Source organism: Equus asinus, chromosome 10, assembly GCF_041296235.1.
Source record: "Equus asinus isolate D_3611 breed Donkey chromosome 10, EquAss-T2T_v2, whole genome shotgun sequence".
NCBI classification, from domain to species: Eukaryota; Metazoa; Chordata; class Mammalia; order Perissodactyla; family Equidae; genus Equus; species Equus asinus.
The window spans coordinates 36,861,009-36,874,457 of NC_091799.1; the positions used below are offsets into that span (position 1 = coordinate 36,861,009).

The window sequence follows — 13,449 nt, forward strand, 5'->3', positions numbered from 1 at the left end:
CTGTATTCTCAGACTCTGAAGCATCCTACAATTCTCCTTTGCTCATGAGTCACGGATTCCTCCTGGCGAATAAAGAAAATAATGATTACTTACCGTCATGAAAATAAGTTGATGTTTATGCCCCGCCCCTCCTATTTTCAGGCATATCATCACTCTCGTTGCCAGGATTGCTGGAGAACGTTGATTCGCCGCTGCTTCCAAAACCAGATCAAGACACTGTTTGACTTTCAGATGTTTTGACCCTAATCAGAAGATAGTCCAAGATTTATTACATAAGAACTATCTAAAATGGATATGATGTTGAAATGAACTCTGGTCCATTGTAAAACCATGGTGGTGGTGACCTGGCATATCCCTTTGAGCCTAGCTTTACCCCAAGTATTTTCTGAGTGTTGTATTCCCAGGTGTGACTTCAATTTTCCATAGGGTTTCTGTAGATGTGTCATAGAGAGATTATCTTTTTAACCAGGATTGTGGGAAACTAGGGAGGTTTTAAAATCTAAGTGAACAAAGGATGTGGGAGAAAGATGGCTGTTCTGGGAGTTGGAAAACCTCATTTCCATGCTGGGTCTACCATTTTAATCTGCCTTATAATCTTGGGCAAGTTACTTCACTCACTTGGAGAGACGAATTTTGCGAAAATAAGAAATATTGTTCAATTCGGTAGAATGCTTCATCTTATTCTACAGTCCTCTGAGGAAAACAGGGTTGAACTAGCTCAAGTGTCCTTATCCTAGAGAATTGTGGATGATTGTGAGGGTAGTCCTGAACCTCCTCGATTTTATGCAAAATTCAGTACACGTGTGTCTAATGCTGGGGAGAGACTTAGAGCTTTCATTAGATTTCCGGAGAAGTTCACACCCTCCCGAAGGTTCAGCACCTCTGGATGGTAGAAACGCTGAGGGATTTTTAAGTTTGAAAATGTTACCATTCTTGGATCTTCTATCTTTATAGTAAGACTTATAGAGAAAATATTTTTACAGAGAGAAGGATTGACACAAATCCCTTTAAATCACATCTTTTTCACTTTAATCTGAGGCTAATTTCACATTATGGAGAAACGTTTTTTACTAGAAAATTCTATGAGGACTAAAGTTCTATAATTTTTGTTCTATTAAACTTGGAGCTGTTTATATGCCAACAATGCTGTTTATTGCCTTATTAACACTGTCTATACTAAATGACTTTGGGGAGAAAACATTGTTCTTTAGACCCAAGGGTGTCCCTCAGAGTATTCTTATCCCTGGATTAAGAGGCTAGGTATTCCAGGGAGAAAATTTGTTCACTACCTAACTTTGCTGTCTTGAAAAAAATATCTTTTCAGAGTTATTTACTCTTATTTCCTCAATGTTTACAATGGCCGCTCTAAGGCTGTGCAGTTGAACGGTTTCTGTGTCTTGCACAGAACAAAGAGAACGCATTGCTCAATGTTACCCAATGTCCTTAACAGGAAAATAGTCAATAAGATCCTCTTTGAATTTAATATCTAAGAAAAAAGTTTTTGAATGATGAATTTGTATTCTTTCTATTAAAAAAATGGCACAGGCAATTTATTTCCCTTTTTGCTTCGTCTACTAGAACTCTGAGAGCTAAAGTCAATGCTCAAATGTAATTTGCAGGAGGTTATGCATTGTAGATGTTTGCATACCTCTATATTTTTCTATATTTACTCGAATATTACAATTTATAAATTTTTTGGATTAAAAAATAATACCTTTCCATTGAAGAAGAATGTACAGAAGAAAGTTAGAATCCCGAGTAGTCTCATCATTAGGAACACTTGTTAGCTTTCTGGCCTTGCAGTGTTTTTTTATACATAGCTACACTTTTCATAATGTTCAATCAAACTGTACAGTTATATAAACTCCATTTTTATTTAATAATATATTATGTACATTTTCCACTTCTATTAATTTTTTTAAGTGCATGATTTTTGATGATAGTTTGGTATTCTATAATAAAGATATATCACTATTTTAAATAATGGGAGGGTTGGCATCTTTACACAAGAATATTATTGTTTCTTTTTATGTACTTAGAAGAAACGTCCAGAAGTGGAATTACTAAACTTATTTTAAAGATTTTCTTTAACACTGAAAATTTGCTTTCCATAAATGTTGCAACAATTCACACTTCACATCAGTAGTACTTAAGGGTGGCTCTTTCCTCACACCCTTGTCAACACTGAGCAGCATTTTTTTCTTATAATCTTAATTCATCTAATAGAAAAAGAAAGGATGTATCATTTGAATTTGTGTTTCTTTGATTTTTAATATAATTGCATATTTTTAAAAAATTTATTAAATATTTGGAGGTTTCTGTGGGTGAATTGTCTCTTTTTATCCTCTGACCATTGTTTTATTGAGGCATCTGGCTTTGTTTTTCCTATTGTCTTGCAAAAGTTCTTTACATATTAAGGCTAATACTGCTTTGGCATCTACCTTTCGTATATTTCTCCCATTTGTCAATTGCTTTTGCATTAGTGTGAGAGGCATATAATGCAGGGAGTACAAATAAAGATATCAGAGATGGATTCCGTGTTTATAGAACAACTCAGAAATTACTCAATATCTTTGTTCATCTCTTTCCTTATCTATAAATTGGGATAATAGTGTTATCTCCCTGACATAGACAACACTCAGAACAGTGCTTGGAGTATAATATTTACTCAATTAATACTAACCCTGTTTTATATTTTGCCAATTTAATAGTTGTCATATCTTTTTGGGGGGATGTGGAAGGAGAAGGGTGGGAGGAGCAAAGCAAGTAAAGAATGCCCGTGTCAATGCCATGACCACTTTGTGGCAGCTTTGTGAAGAATAAATGATACTTCTTCAATTCCAGGTTTGATTTACACCCAAAATAAATGTGGGTGCAGGGAGAAAGGTAACTCGATATGCTTGGAATGTGCTGGTCATCCAACACATAGGTGATTGCATCTATTTAATTATTTTGTTTTAAATGACAGATGATGTTTCAGTGACCTTTTCCTAGGAGGACCTCAGGATATCCCACAGGTCTTTAATTTAAGTCTCATCTTTTCCACCCAGGAAATAATCCAAGAAGAGCTGTCTCGCTTACAGGGGAAGAAAATGACAGGCGTGGTGTGAGGCTTTCTCTATGAAGGAGCTGCCAGTTAGCCATCAACCTGGAACAGCATAGAATAATTTTGCTTGAGACTGGAGACCCCCCCCCAGCTGAAAAGAAAAAGAATGGTGCCCCAAATCTGGTTTTGAAATGAGGAGCGAAGGGCCCCCAATTTGAAAATAATCACCTCCACTGTAACTTCATCTTCCAAATGAGGACTCTCTCACATCTCAGTTAGTCAGCGTGCAATGTTCCTTTTATTTCTGTTCTCAGAGTCTTGACATCACTAAAAATAAGTGACTCAATTCCACTCGTGCATAAGCAGCTGGAAAACTACCAAAATCTTCCCAATCTCCGAACCGCGTAAACAGAGACATCAGAGGGAGGAAAGAGAGAAAAAGGAAACAGAAGTGGAGAGAGGAAGAGAGTTTTAAAAATAAAAAGTTATACAAAAGAAACTCCCAGGGGAGAGAGTAGGGTGTTTATTCCATCTCTTTGGTCCTGGTAGCACATTGAAGGCCATACGCCTTTGGGTCAAGGAAGCGAACCAGGTGGAAAAAATGGATCAAGAAATTTTATAAACACCTTGCAAATAAATGTGCCCAGCCAGTACACATGCCAGCACTCAGCTTGGGAAAATTTTGGCAGCTGCCAGTGGTCAGATGCCCCAGGATCTTGGGGGCCTCATCTAGAACTTGAGGACTAATGGGAAAAATGGAAAGAGAGCCCTGGCTGGCCAGCAAGACCCAAAATACAACCACAAACCCCCTCCATTTCCAAAGACTGGTCTTTTGTGGTGGCTCTTAGCTCAGAATGCACAATTACAAAAATGAAATGTTCCAAGTGTCCTTACACCCACAACATTCTTTCTTTTATTTACTGTCTTGGGTGGAAGAACATACTTCGTCTCCTAGTGTCCTTTTGCCAGGAAAGAAAAGCAGGTTTGGCCAGCAGAAAACCTGATGGTCTTTATCCTTCCTTCATGTTACTCAGGAGATGAAGAAAAAGGTCAAAACAGCTGTGCAGCTCAGCCGACTCATCCTGTGTTGGGCTGCGCGCTATCTCCACGCTTCAAGGGGAGAACTTCGCTTGAGATGAAAGTAGGTCACGAGGCGGCGAAAGGGGAACGAGACTTAACCGAGGAAAATGAGAAGCGAGAGCTGGGTTAAACCCGGGACCTCCAGCCCTTGCTGCTGCTTCTGAAAAGATGACCAGAGAGGGCAAGGCGACTGTTTCTCTGTGACCTCTCTCTCCTTCTCCTGCTCTCTCAGCCTCTGCTTTGCTCTCATTTTAATCAGTAAATGAAGTGCCTGTGGGAGCCAAGGAATCTGTGAAGGGACCCTGCAAGGGCAGTGGCAAAGAGCTTTTCTCTTTTTCCACACAAAGACAGGCCAAAGGGGAATGGTTTAAATTGCTTCCAGCAGGATTTAGGTTCAGCATGAGGAAAATCTCTCTGAGTGCGATGAGCCTCTGGAATGCATTACTCAGGGAGGCGATGGAATCCACTTCAGAGATCTCCGAGGATGCCATGGAATGCTAATCTTTCCTTAATGGCTAATATTTTGGTGTAATCAGAGGCGGAGGCATGGATGAGCTTTCAAGTCCTTTTCACTCCTGAGATTTGAATATACACAGGCAGTAAAATGAAATATCAGTTGTCCTGTGACATCTGGAGTATACAAACCCTGCTTTGTTTAGGTCATCTGAGGCCCTTTGGGTACCTGCCTTCCACTGGTGATTAGGTTTGAGTCCTGAGTGTATAGATCTGGTGGTTGTGGGGTTGCTGAAAGGGGGGTATTGGAGAGAAAAGAACCACATTAAAAACAACAAAATAAAAGGACCAGAAAGTGAGTCTGAGCCAAAATGTTTAGGAAGTGCTGAAATTTGAGTGAGGGAAATGACAATAATCTATCATATATTCCAAAGGGTTGGAACCATGCCAGAACTGGAAAGCAGAGCCAAGGCTCTCAAGCTGGGTAGAAGGAAGATGAAAAAGGAGAATGTTAGGAGGCAGAAGTTTTACTTATGGGACCCCTGAGACTCATCATGGGTGTGTCAAAGGAGTTGAGAAGGGAGTGAATGAATGAATGAAAGAAAAAATGCCTCAAAAATTTGTCATTAACAAAAGATAACATTCAGAAATTTATAAACCTACCTGACAATGGCTTCCAGTGTATCTTTTTAATTTTTTTTGATGAGGAAGATTGTCTCTGAGCCAACACCTGTGCCAATCTTCCTCTATTTTGTGTATGGGACACAGCCGCAGCTTGGCTTGATGAGCTGTGTGCAGGTCCACACCCGGGATCCAAACCTATGAACCCTGGGTCACCGAAGTGGAGGCCCAAACTCAGCCACTACACCACCAGGCCCGTCCCTCAAATATATCTTTCTAGTAACAAGATAATTATATCACTCTGAGGCCCTTTTGCTTTCTTGGGTGAAAGCCAATTGATGGGGAATTGAAATACACTAGTCTTTGCTTTTGAATGTGCTTCACATAGGTAAATGAGGACCACATGTTTGAGAGTCACGGACTGGCACTCAGCGAAGATCCTATGGATGGATCTGACTGGCAAGATCATCATCAAGGAGCAGACAGTTGGGTGAGTTGGTCAGGCCACTTGGAGGTCCAGAGCTGAGTATTAAGATATGCTCATTAGTGCATCTTCGTTGTGATAATATTTGCCTGCACAGAGAATCAGCACCTTTTTTCCTTTACTTCTTTTCTCCAGAGCAACTTTGTCACACAAGCATGTTCATTTCTATTGATAAGTTTGGTAGAAACAACCTGTAGGTTTACGTGTGAGGCTTTGGGCTAGCTAACATGTTGCTTTCCAGTGTGAGTTTTTAAGCTAATGAGCAAAGTGGTTAACCTTACTTTCCCTTATATTTTATGGTGACATTCATTCAGCATTGTCTTTGAACTGTGAGCTAGGCTGTGGACTAGGGAGTCAAAGATGAATAAGATAGAGATCCTGCCATCAAAGCAATCCAATCAGGAATAGCCATTAGCCTGCATTGGGCTCCTGTGTCATGGAACCCAGGAGGAGGGAGGGGGTGAAGCCACCACTGATGAGCATCATGACTCCTGGCATCACGTTTTGTTTGACTAAAACACAGATTTAATGAGAGAACATAATCAATGAAGGTTAGTAGAAGTCATAACCCTTGGACCGGATTGGTTAACACACCATACCATTTGTTTTCCTTCATCACAGGACAGAATTTTAGCTAGAATACTTGAAACCCCATCATTCTCTAAAAGGAAGAACAAGGAGAAAAAAACAAAGCAGAAACTACAGCAGCCAAGGTGCTCTAATTCTCTAGGCAAATGTTGAATACTTGAGTTTCCTTCCTTGATGACCCTCATCAGAATGGCTTTAAGGCAAGAGGTTCTAAGATTTTTCTGCTCCTCTGGGATGGGTGGAGTGACATTACTGTTGAATGGCCGGGATGATGTTAATGACCCAGGGCTGGGAGTTGTTGAACTGGTGGTAATTGTCTGAATCTTGCCACTGACATTTCTAGGAAGGAATTTTGGCCCTGATGATCTTGGCTGCAAAAGGTTGGTAAGATAACCCTCCCTTCCCCCTTCCCATTCTCAGCTCCTCTGGGGAAGAGGAAAACCCCAGACACCAGCTTTCTGGTAACATGAAAAGCTTCCCATAACCACGTACTATAAATTATAAGAAGCACGACCCTTCTCTTTCTCTTCCTCTTTGTTTCTCCCTGAGCAATATTGTAAGAGTCTACACAATCCCATAAGGGACTTGGCTGGCAAGCAGCTGAAGATACCGTTCCCTTTGGCAGCAGTTCTAAGTGACTAGACTAACGTATTCCTTTTTGCTTAGTTTCCTCAAAATTGCATTATGGTTCTATGCAGCTGAGGGACTGGAGGAAGAAACCCAAGTGTAGAGAAAGCAAAGGTATAAATTGGCAAGCCACTCAGCCAACTAGTATTATTTCTCTTGTTTTAAGTCATGGGCCATACACGTGGAGCAGAGTCGCTGTCTCCTCAGGGTGTGGCCTCCTGGAGTGCGGTCCAGGGTCTCTGGTTGACCCAGAGGCAGATGGGGCTGTGATGAGTCTCTATGGATGTAAGATCTTCTGGGCTGACTTCGTATTCTGTGTGGCACGTCCTCCTTTAACTCCGCCTTTGATCTTGTGGAATCTGGCTGTCTTTGGGACTGGAGGATACGCTCTGCACAAACACCCCTGGAAACAAAGACCATGGACCAGCTTGCCCATGTGAACCAGAGAAACTAGATTATTTGTTAAGGCCATTTGCTGCGTACCTTGGAGTGGTAAGAAATGAACTTTCTTGATTCCAACACTAGCTACCTGTGTGTTCTGCGGCAAGTTGTAAGCTTTTCTGCTCCCCATCCCTCATTTGTAAAAGGATCGAGGAAGGCAAATGATCTCTGAGTTCCCTACAGCTCACTTAGAAAGAGCCTGTGAACCAAGACTTACTTTCTCTGAAGTGCGTTATTAGTAGGTGAAAATATTTTTACCCACCTCCTAAAAAACAAAGAAATACATACAATGTAATCAAACCTTAATTGAAGTTTCTAACCATTATCTTAAATTTTATTTCATAGAAAGTAAAACAAATTTAGACCAAATGCATTATCTGTGTGAAATGAGTCGAGCCTTAGTCTGGCTCAACTTAATAAACTGCAGTGAGATGGGACAGCCCCCACGAGTTCCTCTCGGAGGCTGGGTCACTACCACAGATGCTCCAAGAAAGTTCAGTCCAGCATAAAAGCAAGACCCACACATACGCATGTCTAGCTCTCATGGCCTCTTGAAAGCTTCCCTGCCTTCCCCGTGTGCTGGATTGTTGCTTCAGAGGACGTCTTTCACCATGTGCACAGTTTTAGCTCTCAACCACTTACTCTGAATTATTCATTGATGCTTGCTCTAGTTTGCTGTGGATCCATCTGGCTGCTAACCTAAGCGCGTATTCTTTTCTTTCCGCACTTGTTTTGCCCTTTGGGCTTGATAGTGGGTATCATAGTCCCAGCTGAACTTCCTTCCGTAGGACTTCATTTCACCAAGATACACTGCTTTAGGCCTCCTTAGTTGAACCTGGCCTACGTCTCCACCCATGTCAGCTCTGCCATCATGGGCATGACGTATACCAGTTTTACTTGACTTTCTTGAGCAGCTCTTGAACATGGTAATAGACGGTAGATTAAAAAAACCAAACAGAATCAAGGGTCTAAGAATATTTTTAACACGGTTTCTGATAGATGAGCAAGGAACACAGAGCAGGTGATATTCTAAGATCTAGGTGTATAGTGGAAAGCAAGGTTGGGTAATAGGATCCCAGCTACTGGACTAGAGTTCAGGGTTTGGGGTCTAGTTCCCAGTGATGGTAATGGTGAGGGTTCTAACAGGAGCAAGATCTAATGGATCCAGGGATCCTGCAGGCCTGTATTAGTGATGCTTATTAGAAAACCTTAAAACATCAGCATCCTTACCTACAGGACCACGATAGTTATGTTCCAGGTAACGAATCCCAGCCATGGTGAGGTATTCTGCAGGCAGTCTGCGATCTCTGAAGAAATGCAATCACGACCCTTAGTCTGTGGTTTGGTACCTACTGGCCCCATCTCTTTGCGTTTCTCTGCGTGTGGCATGCCTAACTCACCTGGTCCTAATAAATCATATTAACTAGGTCTTGGAAATATCAATGTTTTCAGATTTTCTAGACCAGGTCATCTACGTGCAGTCAAAGTTTCCTCTGATGAAATAGCCAACAGAAGGGCTGTCATTGAGGGAAGTGAGTTGAGCAATAGGTGAGTGAGTGAGGGCAGCGTGGTGGCATGGGGGATGAGGGAAGGAGTCCAGTACATGAGTCAGGAATGAGGTAGGGAAGATGGTACTTGTAGGGGCTTCGGTAAGTACTTGGGAGTGAATACATGAATAAACCATTCTTTCCAGTTTTTCCCAGGCTTGGGGCGAAGGATTAAGGCTAAAGATCACTTCTTCAAACTGACACACCAAGTTATGGTTGAGCTGTCAGCAGAGGTGACTCAGCGTTGAGTCCGACTGTGAGAGGCTACTCCTGCTTTGTACGTCTAACCTCAGTTCAGGTTGGTCCTGGGGGCAGGGTGAGCTGTGGGGAGGAGGAGGTGTGAGGAGGCAGTTGCATGCTGGATAGGGCTTTTCAGGGCTGTGTTTTTCAGAGCCAGCCCATTTCTGGCAAAAAGTATTACTCTCTAGGCAAGTGTCTGTTTGCTATGTTGATCTAATACAACATTAACTTCTGAAACAGATGCACTCATTTTGCCAATTTTCCAAGCTCAAAACAGGAATGGAGTTAATAAAGTAACGGAGGCATTTTGGATGGTGAAGCTCTGCTTTAAAAATGCCCACATGTGTATAATTTTCCACTTTCTTCCTAAATTCCTATGCCTGGAAGGAGCCTTAGAAATTGAAACCTCTTGTTTACAGTTGAGAAAACTTAGGTCATGAGAAGCACAGGATTTGCTCAAGGCCACATGGCTATCTAGGGAAAAACCAGGATCAGAATCCAAGACCTCAGACTTCCGGAAAGTGCTGTCTTAACCCCATGTCAATCTCTTAATTCATGAATGGATACCATTGAGGGATTTTGACATACTGCTTCAGCATCAGGGAGCAATCAGCCTCGCTCCTCCATAGACCACAGCTTTGCCTCAGTGGGTAACTGCAGCCACATAGAATCATGGTCTTTCTTCAAGAGAATTTCAAAAAGGATTGATGAAGCAGTTAAGAAGGTTTATTATAAGCTGATGTTTTATCTTCTATCAACTATTTCAGGCTACTATATTATTTGTCATAATAAGTTGGTTTATTCCCAAGTTCATTCCACAAAGACTTGTGAATGTCTATCGTGGGCCACACCATCTTAGGGACCAGAAGGTGGGTCATGGTGTTAATAAGCCATCCTCCTCCTTGTCCTTAGGGAGCCTTTAGCATAGTCAAAGATTTGGAAAGCTGTTTTTTTGTTTAAGTCCCACTTTGTTGTTTCTGTCCAAAGTGCCCCGTTGGACTGTCTCTTTCTCCAACTCCGTGCCGTGACACTGCATCTGATAAAACACAATGCAGAAGAGTGAAACACGTGTTTCCCCCCAATTTAACCCTTCATTAATATTTCCTGGTGAAGCAGCTCTCCTAACTCAGAAAACAAAGCAAGAGGAGGTTGAAAGGCCTTAAATATCAGGAACGTATGGAAACTGCCCTGAGCACGAAAGTGATGTCCTCAAGGCCTCAAATATTGGTCAAGTCAGGACAGAACCAGATTCCTAGGCTCTTCGTTTATTACTCTTTTACAAAAATGGGATCTTCTAGAAATCAGAAAACATTCAAAAGTTTGAAAACACTTCTAAAAACTTAAGTTATTCCTTTACACAGTAGGATAACCTATGGCAGGACCACATCACTTGCCCATGGAGTCTATTTGTTTCTTGCTGTTGGCAAACTGCCCTGTCCAATAGACACTCCACACACTCTTGAATGAACAAGTGAATGAATGACGGTTATGCCCATCAATATAAGGTATTAACTTACTTTGGTCCCTCACCGACACGTGTGAAGCAGTTTGGAAATTTACTTCACTCATCATGCTCTTAGAACAGCTTTGTGTTGGGTTTTTGAGAATTCTGTTAAATTCCACAGGAAAGGGAGATGAAAGCTATTTCTATGTACTTCTCTCTCCACAGGTGAAGCTCAAAATGAGTTTTTGACGTAGAGTGTCAGGCTGGTCCCCAAGATATTGTAAGACCACCTTCAAACCGATTTTTACTTTCTGAAGAGAGCATAGGAGCTAGGAGTAGTGATGTCTCTTTGTGAACACTGATCAGTCTGGGAGAAACAGGACATTTGAAGGGAATGGAGAAATATGGAAGAAAGGAGAACCGTGTTAGTAAGTATGTAACTATTCACAAGACATTTTCATATCCACTGTCTCATTTTATACTTAGAACAGTTCTGTAGAAGCTATTATTATTCCCATCTCACAGATGAAGACACTGAGGCACAAAGAAGCTAGGAAATGGCAGAGCCGGCACTCAAAGCTAATTCTCCTGGTGTTAGAGCTGGTGCTTTTTCAAGCACCTCACCCCTTCTTTGTAAATGTGGCAATGTCACAGCCACCTGCGGGAAGACAGGCGTTCATTTATGGGCCACGAGGTGGGAGATTTTATGGTAAATCTGTTTTAAAAATGATGGATGCTGTGCATTGGTGCGCATTCCCTATTTTAGTTGACAGCATCACCTTGTGGATGAAAATACATCTGGTGTGTGTTTTTATTTGTAAATATATGTATACTCTGTCGATTAGGGATAATGAGCCAAGCTATTATGCTGTCAATCAGAATTGTTTAGGGGTTGAAACTTCTTTTCCAGAGTTTACTTTTCGGTAATCTAAAGAGTGAGCCAATGATCACATTTAACTGATCAGCGAACAGAACGGAGGCTGCTTTGTCTCTGGCCATCTTGGTTAAAACTTACTGCAATCTTGCTTGCTTAATTAATATTTTTTGAAAAGTGGGAATTAGACTTTATAGTATTTGTGGCTTCGTGGTGAGAGCTAAAAGGGCAAAGTGAAATATAGCAGCTTGGCAGAATCTTATTGTTTAAAACAGAAAGACGATAAGGCCTCAAGTTCGAAGGTCTTGACGTTCTGCCATCCCAGCTTAGGGTGACTTGAAACTCTCTTAAACTCAGTTTCTTTATTTCTAACAAAGGGAGAATAACGTCAAGCTTGTGGAAAGGTCATTGAAGGCCTGGTAACCTGGGCCCTTATTTTTAAGATTTGAAGTGAAAGAGTTCCTGCATTTAATAAGTAATGAAAATTCCAAGACAATCATCCATCTGAACACAGACAGAATCCACACCCCTCGAGCAAAAATTTAGACACATTTTTGCAGGAATCTTAGCTGGGTTGGGTTCTGCTGCTGCTGCAGTTGTGGGCAGACAAATTGGTTTATAAAAAATATTTTTATCAGCAGTGAAAAATGACAAATACCCTGATTTTTTTCCCCCAAACTGTCCTCAAATGGGCATATAAAGTAACAGCACAACTTAACAGCAAAGTAAGGGCAATTTATCCCAATGTGATAGATTATTAATAACTACTACACATTATAATTAATTATTCAATTTACTAACTTGCTAATTATTCATTTGAATGATGATTTGATAGAGAATTTAGCAATCCGCATTACCTTCCACTTGAGGCTCTGATGAAACATTTCCTGCAGAAATTTTAGTGGAAAAAGTTTTGCTTTTTGTTTTTTTAATTTCCTTTTTTCTTGTAAGAGACAGGCTTATTGGGTAATGCGTGGACAGTCAGAATGGATTATAAATAATGTCTCGTGTTCAGAGAGTCTGAAAAAAGCAGCTCAACGCTCCGCATCAGCCCCTCTGCAGACTGCCAGCTTCCCTCCCCTCCCGCCCTCCCCCAGCCCACCCCTCACAGCTGGAGGTCTTTAGAGCAGACGTTCAGTTTAAATTTCCCGGCTTTTAGTCGGTTTCTGTCAAAGCCGTAGCCACCTTCTCCCACTGACTGTGGCGGCTTTGTTTTTCCTTCCCCCCATTTGCTACTTGTTAGCCTCCGTGTCTTGTGTCGGCACACTTACAGTAGGCAGAGCGCTGATGACAGATGGCGGGGGGGTGCGCTGGGAATTGGGCTGCCGTGGCACGGTGCCAGGGGATATGCCTCGCCGCCGGAATGTGCAGCCCAGAAGCTCCTCCTTGAAGCCTTGTCCGTTTGGTTTGGTTCTGTGGGCGTGTTTGTGTGCGCCTGTGCACACGTGGCATGTTTTGTTGTTGTTGTTGTGGTTGTGGCTGTTTTTGTTGTTGTTTGGGCCAATGACAACAGAGGCCTGGCTGGCTGGCTGCTGCTTTCCACTCTTGGCAGTTTCCAGACTCCCAGACAGGAAATGCTCCCAACAATTGCAGCTGTGAATTGGCCCATTTTTCTGGAAAGAGGATAAAGAAAAGAGTTTTATAAGATCTTTTGCTTTTCTCGCACAAGCAGGGGTGTGTTGAATACAAACAGAGAGATGTAGGGGAGATGGTGGGGGGCGGGGGAAGGCTCCTTTGGAACATGCACAGTGCTGATCCCTGAGCCAGATGTGGGGCTGCCCTAGGTCCTTAGGGGGTTTCAGCAATTTGAACCCTTTTGACAGCCAAGAGAGACTCACTTCCGTTCATTCTTTCAACAAATATTTGAGAGCTTGCTCTGTGACTGGTGGTTTGCTGGGAAGTGAGGATGCACCAGGAAAGAAAACAGACAAGGTCTATACCTCATGGAATTAACAATCGGATAGATACACTGCAAGTAAGTGAACATATGTCACAATCACACAC

General features: G+C 41.9%; 1 long non-coding RNA gene across 1 annotated transcript; it reads right to left on the reverse strand.

The window, feature by feature from the left end:
- Positions 1 to 9,898: 9,898 nt before the first annotated feature.
- LOC139046466 (uncharacterized) lies at positions 9,899 to 12,853 on the reverse strand. The gene is made up of 2 exons (XR_011506568.1): positions 12,717 to 12,853; positions 9,899 to 10,163 (listed from the first exon to the last, which is right to left on the reverse strand). It is a non-coding gene; the product is annotated as an uncharacterized lncRNA (long non-coding RNA).
- Positions 12,854 to 13,449: the final 596 nt, after the last annotated feature.